The sequence below is a fragment of the Panthera uncia genome (genome assembly GCF_023721935.1).
Source record: "Panthera uncia isolate 11264 chromosome A3 unlocalized genomic scaffold, Puncia_PCG_1.0 HiC_scaffold_12, whole genome shotgun sequence".
NCBI lineage: Eukaryota > Metazoa > Chordata > Mammalia > Carnivora > Felidae > Panthera > Panthera uncia.
The window spans coordinates 23985719-24002880 of NW_026057579.1; the positions used below are offsets into that span (position 1 = coordinate 23985719).

The window sequence follows — 17162 nt, forward strand, 5'->3', positions numbered from 1 at the left end:
ATTCCAAACCAACTTGTAGTAGGCACAGGAGTAGGAGGATGAGGACCCAAATATCAGCTTTGTACTGACAGAGCTATTGGGGAGCACGACTTCGGTGGGCAGACCATGGGTCTCCTCATGCTGGGCCCCAGGGTGAAGATCTGCCCAGTAGATCACAGGTTCTTCTGCCATGCCTTTGTTGCTAAGCTTACCTCATGGCCAAGGGCCCCCAGGAGCACCTGTACTATGCCAGCAGGCAATCCGAAAGGGCAGGGGGTGAGAGGTAAGGAGTATCCACTTCCTCCTCCCAAACTTATTAATCAGACCATTTACACTTACCGATGTCCTTTGACTTGGAAATATAAACCCATGGAGTAGGCAAATTCCCTCCTCTCTTCCAACAAGTTCCAACATATCAGTAGAAAAAGCCATAGTACAACAGAAAAATGGGAAGAACATGGGGGCAAGTTCCCAAGACTTGAGGGTCTTCACCTGTAAACAAATCAGGCTGGAGGAGATGCTCTCTTAGATCCCTCTGGGCCCAGAAGACGAGTTAAAAGTTGATCTCAAGACTTGTCTTAGTCAGCTTGAGCTGCTATAGCAAAATACCATACACCATAGACTGGGCGGCTTAAACAATGAATATTGACTTCTCATGGTTCTGGAGGCTGGAAAATTCAAGATCAAGGTGTCAGTAGGTTCAGTGCCTGGGAAGGGCCCTCTTTCTGGTTTGCAGACAGCTGCCTTCTTGCTGTGTCCTCACATAGCCGAGAGAGGGCTCTGGTCGCTCCCTGTTCTTGTAAGGACAGGAATCCATCGTGGGGGATCCACCCACATGACCTCATCTAAACTCATTAATCTACCACAGACCCCACCTTCAAATATCATCACACTGGAGATTAGGGCTTCAACATATGAATTTGGGGGAGATGCAAACATTCAGCAGGGCTAATAGACAAGTAGAGCAGCTGAAAACCATCTTGAAAGAGTATACCGTGCTTATCACACACCCTCGTTACAGCACCACCACCCCCACTCCCTTCCCTTCTGTCTGACCACCTGCTTGCTAGCTAAAGGCGTGGACTGTGATTCTGGGGAACCTCAGTCGCTCTTCCAAGTCTCCATTCCCAGACCATTGCGTAGCCTGAGCCTTCACACCCATTCTTCAGGGAGAGTGAGGACTTTGAGCACAAGCCAGAGGGTAACTGGAAACCCCTTTACTCTTGTGGTTCCCAGACCCACCCCCCTGAGGACCTGCATATTCCAGCTTGTTATTGTACTCATTTGCTAAAGCCAAACAAAGAACTTGCACCTGAAAAACACTGAAACTTGTATGGTACTTGGAGTTCCAGGGTATAAAACTGGAGGTTAATCTTACACTCCCGCACAGGGGAGAGAGACGAGGAACCACAGGAGTAGCTTTCCAAAGCACACAGCTGGCCCTGGATATCTTCCCAGCTCTGCCGGAGGAGGAAGGGTGGGTTTTTCCCCAAGGGCCAAGCAGCCAATGCCTCCCCAGGCAAGGGGTCCAGCCAGAGGAATCCCATAGCCCAAGGTCCCTGGCCATCCTGAAGCCTGGCATGCAGGTCTGGTGGGAAGTTATGGCAGCCTGGGTACCTCCTACCACCAGCCCTCTTAAAGAGCATGGCTTATGGCCCTCGTGATCTTCCAAATCGCCAAAAGAGACGCCTAAGTGATCAGTGATCCAAGCATCTATTACTGCTCAACAAGCCACTCCAACCTGAGAGTGTTAAACAATAATCATTTATTTTTATTATTTTCATGGTTCCAGAGCTCAGCTAGATGGCACTCCTCCAGGTCCCTTGCGTGGTTGTGGTCAGCAGAGGCTGGGGCAGGAGAAAGTCTTGAGGTTTCCGTACATCTAACAGACAAAGACACCGGTCTTCAGCTGAACATCCCCAGCATGGCCTCTCCACGTGGTCTGGCCTCCCTTACTTTAGCCTTTATTGAGGTTCTGCTCTGTGATGTGAGGTAAGGGGGGATAAGGAGGTGTGGGCCATGGTGTCTACCCTCCCTGAATTCAATCTCCCTTGGAAGATGGAGAAACAAAGTCACAAAAAACTAAAGAGCCACAGGAGGTAGCATGAGGCGGGCAGTGTGGGCAGAGGAGGAGAGGAGTTTATTTCAGCCCAGAGGAGGAGTGATCCGCCAAGACAACAGACCGTACGCTAGGAGTGTGGCGTAAACTTGACACGAATGATACTGACTCCACTGCCCCCGTTCTCCCCCTTGCTGGTAGCAAGTGCGTTAATGTTGTTTGTGTTTTGTTCTCTGTTGCTGTCAAAGTGGAGTAAATACAGCAGGTCAATTAGTGTTTGACCCCCAAACAGGATTGGAGGAAAGTGTCTAGCGTGACCTGACTCTCCCTCACCTTTGACCATTCATGGCTCTCATGGGGTGTTGAAACTGACCCACCTGAGGGTGGCAGAGAGTCCAGAGCTGGTACTTGGGATGCAGGGACCAGAGCTAGCACAGGAGGCCCTGTCTAAGGTACCCAGGAGCTGAAACAGCCCAAGAGGGATCTAAGCCAAATCCCTAGACAGTACCAACCATCACTCAGCTTGGCAAACCAAGTTCATGGGATGAGCCCAAAGCGAATGGGCTAGCCTGAGAGCGAGAGGAAGCCGAGGGTCCAAGATAGGCTGGGACTGGAATTAAACAAGGGCCCCATTATGAGAAAGGGAGCAGTGTGTGGGGTGTCTGGTTTTGACTTCACTGAACTTTAGCCCTGTGGTGTCTGGGTGAGTCAGGTGGTCTGCCGAAGAGCTGGATTTCTGCTTACCCAACAGCAATGACGGTGAGGATTCAAGGGGTGCCTACTGGGTGGCAGGCGCTCTGATAAGAAGGTGCTGTGCAGATTTCCTTTCATCCTCTTAACGGCCCTGTGAGGCATTACTTTCCCCATTTTATAGATGAGAAAACTGAGGCTCAGGGAGAGAAAAGGATCTGTTCACGATCAACAATTAACTGTGAGCCCCGGCAGTCTGACCGGACCCGGGCAGGTGCTTTCTGCAGACCCACCACGTACCCCACCATGAGCCTGGGATGGTGGTGCTTATTTCCTGCTCTTCCCAGTGAGAAAACAGAAGGTGGGGCGTGTGGCCCACCTGGCAAGTGGCAGAGCAGGGATATGAACCCCTTCTAACTCCCCAGCCTAAGCTCTCTGCACTGCCCCCAAAGGATCTGACTTGGGGTGGGGGGTGTCCTCCCCTGCAGCCCAGAACGGTCTGGAACAAAGTTAAGGAGGAAAGAACGCAAAACAGAGCTCCATCCGAGTAGCCCCAGCAGGGGGAAGAACGTGGCTCGTTAACAGAGGTGAAGGGCAGGGCAGGGACAATGCTAACCATATGCCATCTCTGGTTTTTCACTTAAAAAAAAAAAAAAGAAAATCACCATATCATTTTTTTTTTAAATTACCTGTCCTGAAGAGGGAGAGGAGCAGGTACTCCAAAGAGCTACACACCTGCTTTCCTCACCGTCTGCTTCCAATCTGTTATCTGGCCTGGCACATGTCTCCTGTTCCTGGGATGTTTTAAGGGGCCTTCCTAGCTGGATCCAAAGAAAACATTCATTTTGATTACAGAAAAGAGGCGCATCTGCTAGCCTGGATTTGTGGGAGAGCCCATAATCCCTGCATTTTGCCTCCTATTAACCCTCTTCTCCAGGAAAGAAATGTCCTGCTCTTTAAAGTCAAGGCCATAAAACTGTGACAGCTCGCTTGCAAACAGAGCTGATTCTGGAACATGAAACAACCCTTCAGATAAAATATACAACTCAGGTGTGGGAGTGAGAGGGCCGAGGTCTTAAAACCGAATCAGTTGTGAGTTACATTTCGTTTTATGGATCTATCTGGGCCGTTCCCTACTGTAGAACATCACCAGTTCCAACATTTCGGACATATTTCCCATTAGCCCTTTATTTGAAATTTTATGCGTCCCCTCATAAAAACCTTCAGTAGATTAATGTGCTTGGGATGTTTATTTATAAGTACAGCTGGTCTCCCTTCGAGTTGCTTTTATTGCTGGGTCGCCTCAGCGTGCCCTTTGTGCAGCAGCAAAATGGTGGGATGGCAACCCAGCAACCAGCATTATCTCTGAGATGAGGAGACACATGGGGGGGGGGTGGAGCCAGGGGGAATGGAGGGCATTGGGCAGCACTTTGAGGTTTTCCATGCAAGGAGGCCCTTGGGAGCCTCCTTCTGCCTGACTGCCATTGTCTCCGTCTGTGGTGGGAATGGGCCGCGTGGGGATGGTGGGTAGAAAGGGAACCTGCACGACTGTCCTCATCTCCCAGGGGGACCTGTCCTGAGGACCACTCCCTTCAACGCATGAGGACTGACAGACTTTGTCCAGCAAGAGCTATTCTCCTCTGAATAGATTGAGAAGAAGTGGATTGAGTACTGGCCGTGACTGCACTAATCCTGGGTGAACCATCACGACTTTGTTTTCAAGACACATGATAATCAAATGCCTTTAAAGTTTCTAAATTTGCACTATTCTTTCCTTTATCCTCCTGCTTCAATATTTTCTCACAAAAGATGGGCATTCTTTTAAGCCAGGTGTTTGTCAGTTCGTGTGTGTCATTTTATTATTGAAGACCACCAGGTGGTATGTTCTTATTGTACATTTGGCTTCATAGGTCTCCTACATTATAGAAACACTCTTTAGCAATATCCTATCAAGTACTTCCCCAGCTTCTGCCATCTCTCTCTAGGACTAAAGGCAACACTGCTCTTTGATTGTTAGAACATTCTGTCTTTTATTGGCCTATCTCTGGGACCATGCAATCTATCTTCCCCTTCCCTTTGATTAGTCCCCCCCAAATCATCCTTTCCCTAGACAACATGTCCTGGTGCCCCCCATCATGCTCTGACTCAGAATCCAAATGAGTGTTGGCAGGTTAAGTCTGTTCTACCTTCCCTGGACTGGTGGGTTGTTCTGTCAGTGAGACCACCAGACCAGACCACCTGTCACACATACCAGCCATTATGCACTTAGGTACTCTTCTCAAAGACCATCACTCAACTCATGTTTCTGGGCTTCAGAGAGAGAGGTTTTATTATTATTATTATTATTATTATTATTAATGTTCATTTTTGAGAGAGAGACACAGAGTGCAAGTGGCGGAGGGGCAGAAAGAAAGGGAAGAGAGAGCTATTTTTTATCACTCAGATACCTTTTGATTACCCAGACATTACCAGAGGCATCAGACATTGAAACCAAAGAAAGAAAAGGAAAATTTTACACCAAATGACAAGAGACTGAGATCTGTCTTGCCCTTGCTCTCAGAAATGTTTAGTGATGTCCAAAGCACAAGAAAATGCAATCCAAGCATCAAATATTAAAAAACATTTGTGTGGTCTTTGGAAAGACAAACACCTCATTCCCCAGAACCTCCTATGAGTCCCTCACCTCCTTACTCTGGAATTGGTGTTCCAAGGTTCTCTGAGTATCAAGAAACTCATGCCATCCCCTCAAATTCCAGAGACCAAAATGGGAAGCAGGGGGAAAAAGCAACTGTGGTCAAGGCCTCAGGTCATTTCAGAGAAAAGATGAACAGTTGTTGTCCTAAATAATCTCTTCAAAATACTAATTATTTCAACAAAGATGTTTCCCTAAGACTTAAAGCTTTTCATTAACCCATGACAAGATAGAAGGTCCTGGGAAGTTGGGAAGAGTAGAGACCCATCCCTTATGCACCTGGGGCCCAGGTCACACCACACTTAGGTACCCAGTGGGCAAATTCAGTGCCAAAGTCCTGATAAGGTGTTCTGATTTATACATGGCCTCACCTACCTGGTTAAGCTCCTGGGTCCGAGTCCAAACTGGCCAAACTTACAGATTACAGTTCCTTAGGATAGAGAAGATCTTTTGTAGGAAAAGTGTGGAAGCAAGGCTGGGTTATTTCCCATGCCAGCCATCACCCTGTCGGGCACTCCAGGCAAAGACCAAGGATGCTCTGGACTCTCGGAGGGTGAGGACCGTGACTTGGGATGGATGCAGAAGATTTCTGGAAGAAGCAGAGGACTGAGCAGGGAGGGAAGTTGAAGAGACAGTGCCTGAGAAACATGCCTGTGCCTTTGGAAGGGTTACAGTCTGTTTTGATCTCTCCCATGATGCACCAGGGCTCACACCTGCCACTCCCTCTACCCCAGTGCAGGACACCCCCCACAGAATTCTTGGCTCTGACCTCAGGATAAATAAATCCTGAGAGGCTCCTTCTTCCAGCTAGTATGACCCAAGAATGGAGTTCTTTTCCTTATAATAAGCAACAGAACTACAGTCCTGTCATTGGATTCCAGAAACTGCTTTGGAGCCCTGACTGATGCAGCTTCCGCCAAAGTCAGATGGCTCACACCACACCCGGGGAAAGGGAGAGTCACACTAGGAAAGATTGCTCAGGAGACTGGCAAAGACAAAGCTTCCTTCCAGAATTGCTTCTGACAGGAGGTATAAACCTGAGCATAGGACAGGTTAGGGCTTACTGCTGCAACTGTTGATTTCATCGATAACCTGAACGTAAGGGACTTTGGCTGTTCTCTTCCACCTGGTCCTGAATTGCAGACTGACGGGCAGGGACAGACCCACACAGAGCAGCAAATTCTTCCCCTGTCACTGGACAGGGCAGAAGCCCAGTCAAATCTCGCAAATAAATGAGAGCCTGTCCCAAAGCTGGGACTCTGAGAACTAGAGATGACTTTGGGAAAAGGTCCCAATGCTCCCACTCTCTTCCAGGCCCAAAGCCTGCCTCTTATCAGTCTCAAATATCTCATGCTGCTTGCTGTGTGCAAGTCCCTTCAGTGAAGGCAGAGAGAGCTAACAAAACTCTTACAGGAAGGTCTCACACGCGCATGTGTGTGCACACGCACACACACTCAGCATAATGTGTCTTTAGAGCACTGTTCCTCCTCCAACTTACTTAGAGGGAGTTAATTCACCTGCTGACTAAGGCTACTTGATGTATCTTACTTATGAGGAAACAGAGCCCACCACACTCCCACAGACACTTCCCTAGCCAATACAGAGTGTCCGTGAGAAACACCACGCGTATGTGTACAGGGATGTGCAGGCCGGTGCTGGGGGCCAAGGGCCAACATAACATCTCAAGGAAGGAGGCTCCAAACAGATGTTGGGATTACATATGTTCTGGATATTCCAGGGCTCCCACACTCTCCAGGAGGGTGTGGGCAACAGCTGATGGCACGAGGCCTGGAGGAAGACAAGTGGGGAACATGTCTCCATGCGGTCAGGCAGGAGTGGTTGCAGCCTCTAGAAGTGGCCTGGTAATGCTTTGGGGGTTCAGAATGCTGCCCACTTGCTGTCCCTCTCCTACAGGGAGGGCGACTAGTGGCTCTGGATCCTGTGTCCCACATGGTGCAGCCTCCCGCAGCTTTATCTTCTGCGAACAGCCTTCTTCATCTCTGATTCAAACTCCACCTGCCTCAGACCCCCAGGTCTGTCCTCGTGACCGTTCTTACAGCCAGGCCACTCCTGCTCTGATTTTGTGTAGTCAATTTTTAAAAAATAGGTTGTTGCACAGTTAACAAGGCTGAAAGCGTTTTGTTTGCTTGCTTTTATCAGAAAGAAAGAGAGAAAGAAAGAAAGAAAGAAAAGAAAGAAAGAAAGAAAGAAAGAAAGAAGGAAGAAAAGTAAAAAGGACCCATTGTATTATCCCTTTAACATGTGCAGGCTATAAGATTTCTTATTCCATCCCATCCGGCCAGATTTTTTTGAGATTATCTCTAAACAATATATAACGACTAATGGAATGTAGGGCAGAGTGTCAGCCTCATAGGATTGCAGGGAGAAGTACGATCACAGGTGAGAAGAGCTTTGTAAATGATCGCGCATTGGGCATGCTGAAAGTTTTACAGGATTATTCCCACCAGGCCCTGCTCTCTGCAATCTGGACCACCATGGCTTTCTTTCCTGCCATGGGGGTGTCTTGCCTGGACTCCAAATCCTGCCTACTGGAGGTTGACCAGAGAAGGTACCACCAGCTGCTGTGAGACCTTGGGAAAGTCACTGCATCTCACTGGGGCTGATGCTTAGGGAAGGGGCTCCAGACTTGTCAAAAGACAAGATGGCTCTGAGTTTCCTTCCAGCCTTACATCCTACCAGTCCCTGGTCCTGCTTTGTGCATCGATCCCCTGGGGAGGACAGGTGATTCTGCAGGTTTTCAAGTATAGCTGACCTGACCTTTCACATGGGTGCGGCCAGATCTAAATGGGGCCTATAATAGTCACACAAGTGAAAACAGTCACCTCCCTTGCAGGTTCTGGGCTGCAAAAGGTGAAGGGAACTCCGTGAATTCTCTAGTTCATATTTCACTTTGGATTAGAAGAAAAAACCGCAGAAAAATAAACCGTGTCAATCAGCCCTGCTGTGTAAACAAGTGGTTGATGATAACCCATGAGACAGTTTGCATTTCTTTATGGAGTGGCCAGCGACAAAGATCCAAAAACAAACCTTCTCTTTTACGGTTATTTGGAAAAGGAACAAGGAAACCATTTGTTTTACCTCCGGGAGCTGTTACAACTAGCCCCTCGCTCCCCAAAAAGCCTCTCAGCACAGCAAGCCTGTGGTTCTTCTACGGCCTGGAGCCAGCTCTAGAGTCCACCAATACCTGCAGGGGCTGCGGTAAGGCCCCCTGAGCCCTGGCTCCCAGAGGTTCCCGCCCTCAGAGGCAAGGCTGGGATCTCCTCCTGATGACCTTGCTGGCCCACAAGGCACCTTTGTGCAAATTAGGGGAAGACAGTCCCTACCTTTCAGTTGCAACTCTGGCTTGGCAGGCAGACAGAACCTTTGCAGTTAGAAAAAGGTACCCCTCTCCCCAGCTCAATGGTCTATCAAGGGCCAGATAAAGTTTTTAGGCTCTGCAGGCCAGAAGGTCTCTGTACAACTACTTCACTCTGCTGTTTGTCACATGAAAGCAGCCATAGATAACACATAAACAAAGGGCTGTGACTATGTTCCAAAATATTTTTATTTATAGAAACAGGCCATGGACCTGATTTGACTCATGGGCTATTGTTTGCCAACCTCTGCTCCAGACGGATGCAGTCTAGCACCAGGGCTTGAAAAACAGACACTGGCTAAAACTCATCCACTGCTCATCCTTTTGATTGGGTACCCTTGTGCACAACCTACACAGTCCTACATGGTAGCCCTGCCTCTGAATCCCCAAGATGCTGGGGACCTAAGGGGACAAACTTCTTGCACCTGGAATGGACCACCCTAGTGTCTTAGCATCCCTGAACCCCCACCAACTCTCCCCTGCTCCAACAGCCTCCAGATCACAGGGTCACACCAATCAGGATGCCAGTGCTGACAGACCCAAAGCCCCTTCCTCATTCCACTGAGTGGCCCCAAGCCAGTGAACTGCACTGAACATGGCTTTTAAAACCAGACTTCTACGACTTGAAGATATAAAAACAAGGTCTGCAAAGACAGGAAATCCAGCAGAGCCAAATCACAGGGATTCTCACATGAGCAAAGCAGCCTTTCTCCTGAGACCTCTTCTTTGGCAAAACACCAGTTAACTAGTGAATAATTGGTTAAAGTGAAAGATTAAGACAGTTGGCAGAAACAAGTTATTTCTGGACATTTTCCACCTTTCCCCCCCAACCAGTCTTCCAGTTACAATTAAAATGTGGTGGTGGCTTCATGCAAACCATGGACAGTCCACAACCTGGCAATACAAGTGGACTCTGCAGAAAACCCATTTCCTAAAGCACCGAAGAACAGCCACGCATCAGTTCCCAGGAACCGGTCTGACTTTAAGTGGAATATTCTGTCGTATTACTCACTCTTCATTTGACCTTCATAAATATCAAAACCTTACTACCCTGTATCCTGATATTTAATTCTTTCCTGTCATCTAATGAAGCCACATTTGGTTAGAAGGTCACTTGTCATTTACAATACTGAGAGAGACATATTTCAGGGAAGCTCCTAATTCACAGCAAGTCATGAAATTGTGGACAAGATTACAACATGTACTGGCCTAAAGAAAAATGGAGGCCCTCGGACTTAACCAGGCCTCTCTGGGATCACACTAAAAGAATGAAAAAAAACTGAGGGAGGCTGGCATTCCTGCATGAGCTACAGAGTCTGGCTGATGTCACTCTAAATTCAATTATCTAAAAGAAAGTGTGGATTAATGTTAATATATTTTACAAGGTTCTATAATTTATCATCTTTTGTTTTTCTTTATGAATAACAGATTTTCCCTCAGTTAAAAAGCACACTGGGGGTTGGTTGGATGAAAGAGAGACCAAAAGCCATTTGATTTCTTCCCTCAGTGGACAGGAAGGCCATACAAATTCTTCTCCCCAAGATAAGCTTGGCAAAGTTTTGACAGGAAGAAGTGTGAGAAAGTGCCTGGCAGAGACACAGATTGCAGATGTGCCCACACTTCATACTGGGTGAGGGAAACCAGGTGACTGGAACATTCTAGATAGGAATGGTGTTTGATGATTACTCCAAACCCTGCCCTGGCCCCAGAAGATGAGGGTACAGACCTATCTGAGAAGCAAGAGGAACTGTACAAACACCACCCAGAATTCAGCCTAGGTAGACACAAGACTGCATGCAAGGGTGAGGATGTGATGTCAAGGATATAGAGATATCCAACCACATCTTGTTTGGGGAAGGCAAAGCCCTTTCACATAGTTCACTCATGACACTGCTATATTCTACCATTATCTCAGAACTCATGTCTGGCAGGGGTCAAAGTTTACCCAAAAACCTCTGATAGCAATGCTTCCTGCCACACCATGCTCCCTCCTTGCCAACAAATACCCAAGGGGTGAGATTTCACACTGGCCTCTTGCACACTCCTGAGGCTGCACCATGACGTCATTGATGCAAATCTGGTCAAAGGTAGCTGTGGAGGCCCTAGATGTAAGACTGTGAAGAAGTGCTGTCAGTTCTCTTCTCTGATGCAGATGTGACAACAGAAGAGAGGGAGCTCTGGAAGCGGAGAGGATGCTCCCATTCAGGCCAGGGAGGCATGCATGGGAAGGAGAAAGGGCTGTCGAAGGAAGGGCAGAAGGGGGACATCAGAGAGACCGAGTGCCAGACTGGTGAGCTTTTCCCACAGTGATCAGGATAGATTGTATTTTCCAAGGATGATTTTATAATAGGATCTACCACCCACATACCTTTCTGCAATGTGATCTTGGCACTCCCCCACCCCCTTGAATCTGAAAGGGCCTTGACAGCTTTGATGAATAGTATATGGTGAACACAGCACCACACCAGTTCAGCTTCCTGCCCTGGGCACACTGGCTCCTGGGATGCTAACCCTGGAAACTCAGTCACCCTGCTGTGAGAAGCCCAAACTGCTTGGTTCGAGAGGCCAAATGTAAGTGCTCCATTTGGGTGGACACCTCCACTGAACTCACAGCTGATGGCCACATCAACTTCTAGTCACAGAATCAAGCCTTGTTATATTCTAGCCCAGCTGAACCTTCTGATAATGACAGGCCCAAATACCATCTGACTGCAGGCACAGGAGAGATCCCAATGGGGAACCATCCAGCTGAGCCTGGTAAACCACAGAACTTTGAGAGATAATAACAAACTGTTGTTTAAAGCCCCTAAGTTTCAGAGTGGTTTGTTGCATATCAATAGATAACCAAAATATATGGTATGGTATGGTATCATATCATATGAACACTGACCAATCAGAATTGATGCTGACTGGCACTGGGCTGAAGCAGAGTCCTTGGAGACCTCATGCTATGTCAAATGTGTATCCTTTAATTTCTGGGAGAGAGTCCAAGGTGGCAGAAGGGCTCTCAGGGAGATTGGGACAGTAAGCATTTCAGTATTCTAACACCAGTCATGGACAAACTCATGAGCACCAGCTGGGCATCATCTCTAGCATCCATCATGCTAGAATTCATACCTAAATCCATGCTGGGCTATATCACATGTGGGAAGGCAACCTATACCCAGATCAAGACACATAAGTAGGTGCCACTCCTAGGACCCAATACTTCCACCATTTTAGAAACTTTTTTGATCCGTAATTGCACTTGGTCTTTACAATGGTCTTGAGAGGAAGATGTTACTGGCCTCCACTTGATAGATGAGGAAATATGAGGTCTAGAGAAGTTAAGTAGGTATAGAGGCAATAATGGGAAGTATACTGGTTGGGATTCTTGATTTCTAATTCTGGTTCCGACACCACCTCAGTCTGGGACCTTGAGCCAATGCTGTGAATTCTTAGAGCCTCCCCATCTCTCAAATGAGAGAAATGTAAATAACCCTAAGGACCCATCTGGCATCACCATTCTCTGACTTTGTAGCTTGCCTGGTTACCAGGAAGGGGACAGCAGATTCACGACATGGTCTCAAGACTCCTGACTCCTTTTCCAGTGCTCACATGACTGCTCCTACAGCTGTCTTCCTAAGACATCTCAGCATCATTATACAATGGGGAAGCCAAACCCTATCCCCAGCTCCTAGATAGGAGAATGTCTTCAGATCCACACCCAGATCTGTTTGTGCCTCTGGCCCTGGGCCTTCTGCCCTGATATGCAAGAACAAAATCCCCACTTTCATGCTTTGTAGGGGAGTACATATGGGGATAAGGAGAGAGGAGGATGGGGAGAGAGATGAGGTGGGGGGCTGATTCTGAATCTCAGCCAGATCTGCCCAGTCTAGCTCTGAGTAAATCCTGCAGCCACCACACAGGAAGCTGCTTATCAGGGCAGACACTGTCTCCTTCAGGGGTCCAGGGCCCCTGTCCTGACCTAGTCCTAAGGCAGCATCAGGAGGTGATGAATCTCTCTTGAGATTGTGTGGTTTCCAGGAAAGCATTCCAGAATCTGAAATGGGCTTCAAAGGAATGCATATCTGCTCACTCCCACCCTGGCTGGGAACCAGCCCAGGGCACCTTATTCTTATTAGGCTGGAGATGTCTTGGACACTAAGCTTGAAAAATGCACCAAGGATTCCGACACAGATGGGGAATGGTGCAGCTATGCAGAAAACCCCATTGTTGGCAGCCCTAGACTTTCTCTGAAAGATTTTTTTTGGGGGCAGTAATTTAATTCCTCTCCATTTCACTTTTTCTAGCTTTGAAATAAAAATGGAAAAAAAATGTTTTTCGTCTTATAACCTTCCTATACCTGTGAGGATGAGATTGAGTGGAAGCTGAAGCATCCATTACCTGATCAAATGTGCAATATAACAAATACTAGAATCAAATGTGAAGGAGAATCTCCATGAAGAGAACAAAGAAGAGCATCCAGAATAGGCCGTCAGAGAAAAGGAGGGCTGAAATGAGAACTAGGTTGAAGAATCCATAAAGATCAGGCTGGAATGAGCAAATGTGATTGAATAGGTATGTGGCCCAACACCCCCTGTTCCTCCCTATCCGGAGTGCATATGTGTGGTGAGCGTGGTGAGCATGGTGAGATGGAGCAGGCATGTGGGTCATTATAGTAACTGTGAAGGGACAGGTTATTTTTTATTTATATTATTTATTTGCCCTCATCTGAACCTGGGTGTGAGGCTTCCAGTGGGTGTCCCACCCTGTGATGTTTGGCTTTTAGGTATCAACTTGACTAGATCACAGTACCAAGGTATGTAGTCAAACACCAATCTAGGTATTCCTGTGGAGGTAATTTTTAGATGACATTAACATTTAAATCATTGGACTTGGAGTAAAGCAAATTACTCTCCATAATGTGGGTGGGCCTCATTCAATCCATGGAAGGCCTTAAGAAAATTTGATGTCCCCCAAGAAAGAAGGAATTCTGCTTCCAGTCTGCCTTTGGACTCAAGATTGAAACGTCAACTCTTCCCTGCATTTCCAGCCTGTTGGCCAAACCTACATATTTTGGACTTGCCAACCTGAATAATCACATGAGCCAATTCCTTAAAATAAATCTATCTCTGTACATCCAAATCTAAATCTATATCAATATAATATAATATATGTAGATATATGTCAGAGGAGAATAAAAAAGAAGTGACTGGAATGATGTCTGGTTGGTGATAAAGTAGGCTCTGAGCAGATGATGAGATCCCTGTGGCAGACTCATTTATAAGCACTTCTGCCTCAGCATACCCAGAAAATGTGGACACTCCACCAACACCTGTTCTCTGCCCTCCTCTCCTCTCCCTCTACACATTTTGCCTGGTTGGTCTAATCTTTTATCTCTTCAACCACATCCCCTTCAGGGACAATCCCCAAGCCTCTAACACCAGCCCTGACCTTCCAGCAGAGCTCCAGAACCATGTACCCAATTGCTACTAGACAACCCATCTGGAAGTACCACTGGCACCTCCCACTTAACATGTACATCATCCATCCTGCCCAAAAACTTTATAGCTCTTCTGGTGAATGGCATTATCATCTATGCAGTTTCCCAAGTTATTACCTTAAAAGTCAAGGATGACACCTCTATCCACCCCAACTTCCACATCCAATACTCACTAAATCCTGCAGGATTCTCTCAGTGATAAAGTCACTGACCTAATTCAGTACTTGTCTCTGGCTTGAACTACTCAAATAGACTCCAGCTGATTTCACTAGTCACATCTACAGTCTATCAACAGGTTGCCCCAAGTTACCCACCTTGGGTTTAGACTCTTTCTAAAAGCAGTATTTCCTGATTTCTCAAAGGTGATGGGAATATACTCGTGTGAACATGTCTGGCTCAAGGGTGGATACATCCAAGTAGTAAGGCATTTTGAGTTAGGCTCCTGCAGGCATCTTGGGGATACATCATTTTTACATTCTGAGGTTTGCTCAGATCCTTTGGTCAATCTTCCCACCCCAGTTTGGAGAGCCTAAGTGGCATCTTCTTTCCCTCAAACCTACCAGAGATTCCTTCTTGGCACAAGAATGAAGGCAAAGAAAGATCCTCCAGATGACCTGGGTGGGCTTCAAGGTGCACTGCAGAATAATGTGTCCTCTGGGGAACTTGGCCTGAGCTATCAGCACCTTGGAGAGCTCCAGCTCTGACCTCTGTTGGGGAGCTAACTGGACCATAGTCCTGGATTCTTCCGAGGTAGGTGGCAGGGAGAAAAAAAGTGTTGATGCTGAGCACCTCCATTAGCCAGATACCCAGTCCAATAATTTCAGGGATACCAAAAATACAAACGGCCCTGAAGTCATCCCAGAATTGGGTTTCAGGTGTTCCACAGCCTCTGCTCAGGTGGCCTATGTGAGGTTGGTGGTTATGACCTTAAATTATGGCTGAGTTAGTTTAACACTGACGACTAGTGCTCCCCAAGTTTTTGTGCCCAGACTGCACAGAATTCAGCAGCTTTTGTGATTTTGCTTCAGGTTAATTGCCAATGAAAAGACAAGCCACCTTTGAATTACCCCCATCTTTCTGGACTATTGCCATTTGTGCTTTGTGGAGACTATGCCTGCCATTCCCACTGTGGACATTCCAGCATCCTCAATCCCAGCACCACTGGATGAACTGGGAAGCAAGGACATCAGGGATGTGGAGGCCTCACCTGACCTCTGGATCAGTGTCCATTTGGGGGAGGAGGTGTTGCCTCTGATCACATGCTCAGGAAACTCTGAGGAGATTCATACACTGGGTCAGTCTCTGCCCTCCTCTTTTCTCCTACTGGACCAAAACCCTCTAAGCCTGGAAAAGAAAGGAGTGGATCTCCAAGTAAAGATAGTATACATCTGTGGAGTGACAGAAAATGTCTTCACTCCCTGGAGATAGCACAATGGTTCTTCCACTCACCTTTGCTCCCTCAGATCCAGCCCTGTCCTGCCACCACCCTCTCTCTCCAATCTGCACTCTATGTAATATTCCTGCTGAGTTTCTGAAGCTGAGCTATTGCAGCCTCCAATCTGCTCACAAAGTGTTTGATATCTCTGGTGCCCCATGCAGTTTTTGCAACAGCTCAGACATGTAAATAGGGCTTTTTTGTTATCTCTACTTACAAATGAGTAACCATGTCTCCATGGAGAGCTTAGGCGACTGGTCTAAACACACAGAGTTCCTCACTCCAGTCAGGTACTCTTTATAATTTCTTTAAAACTTCCATTAGACCAGGACCCCCACTGTGGTGCCCAGAAACACTATAGTGTGAGCTTGTAATGCTGCCAGTGGGAAAAAAATAAAAGTAAAAAACTTACTTTTTGAAGATTATATTCATCTGTCCGTGTTTGTCAAAGTCCATCTGTTATTCTCTACCTCCAGAGCACAAGCAAAAACCCAGTTCACTGGAAGCCTGTCAACAGCTTCCTCTGAGGTTTTGGAGATTTCCTGGGGACATTTCCACCCGCTCACACATAAAGGTCAACCAAGGCTCCAAGAGAAAGAGCAATTCTCTTTTAAAAAGACTCCCTGGCAAACATTTTGATCCCTGTTTATTTTGCCAGACTTGCCTTTAACTCTTCAGGTACAACCTCCTCAGAAAGAAGATTTGAATCTGACAAAGGGAGATACATTCAGCTTTACCCTTGGCTCTAAATTGCCTGAGAGACATGGCCATACAGAGATGTTCCTGATTAGTCAAGGAAATTCGTGGGTGGGTGGGGCCTCACCATCCACAGCTGTGATCAGCAGCAGCTGAAATGATGCACATTTTGGTCTCAAAAGATTAATGTTTTCCTTTAAATTTGGTTATAGTACGTCACTCCATGTTGTATCTTTAGCCATACTGGACCAGCCAAAACTCAAGGCCCTATGGGATACCCCATATTGAAAACCAGTAAGTTCACATTCCTCTCATCCTCTTCCATTATAGTTTCCTGCACCTATAAACAAATGCAGCATCATTCAGAATTAGCAGAGATGATTTATAGGGCATGCACACCTTATTCCCTATTAAGGAAAAAAACTCTTCATTTTTGTTTGATGACTCTTAAGGCCCAATTAGAATTTTGTTTTGGATAATGGATGTGTTCTTGGAAGTGTGTGGGTAAATCACTTTCTGTACGTGTGACTCTAACCCTACCTGAAATGTGCTCTTTAAAAAAGCTCAGCTCTGAGCCTTTTAACAAAAAGAATGAACTTTCATCTTTATTAGCTCAGGATGGTCAGACCCAGGGCTACCCTTGTCCCAAGGGGCAGGAAACAACCTCACCTCAAAATGCCCAGGACTGGGCTCTTTCTTCACCTGCTTTATCCCGGGGCAAAATAGGTCAGGTGGCCTAGTTCTTTTGTT

The 17162-nt window shown here is 46.9% G+C and overlaps 1 long non-coding RNA gene across 1 annotated transcript in view; it reads right to left on the reverse strand.

The window, feature by feature from the left end:
- Positions 1-1219: 1219 nt before the first annotated feature.
- Positions 1220-17162, reverse strand: part of LOC125937356 (uncharacterized) — an 86419-nt gene continuing 70476 nt past the window's right edge. The window contains exon 7 of the long non-coding RNA XR_007462364.1: positions 1220-1861. This is a non-coding gene — a long non-coding RNA (uncharacterized LOC125937356). The remainder of the gene's footprint in view (positions 1862-17162) is intronic.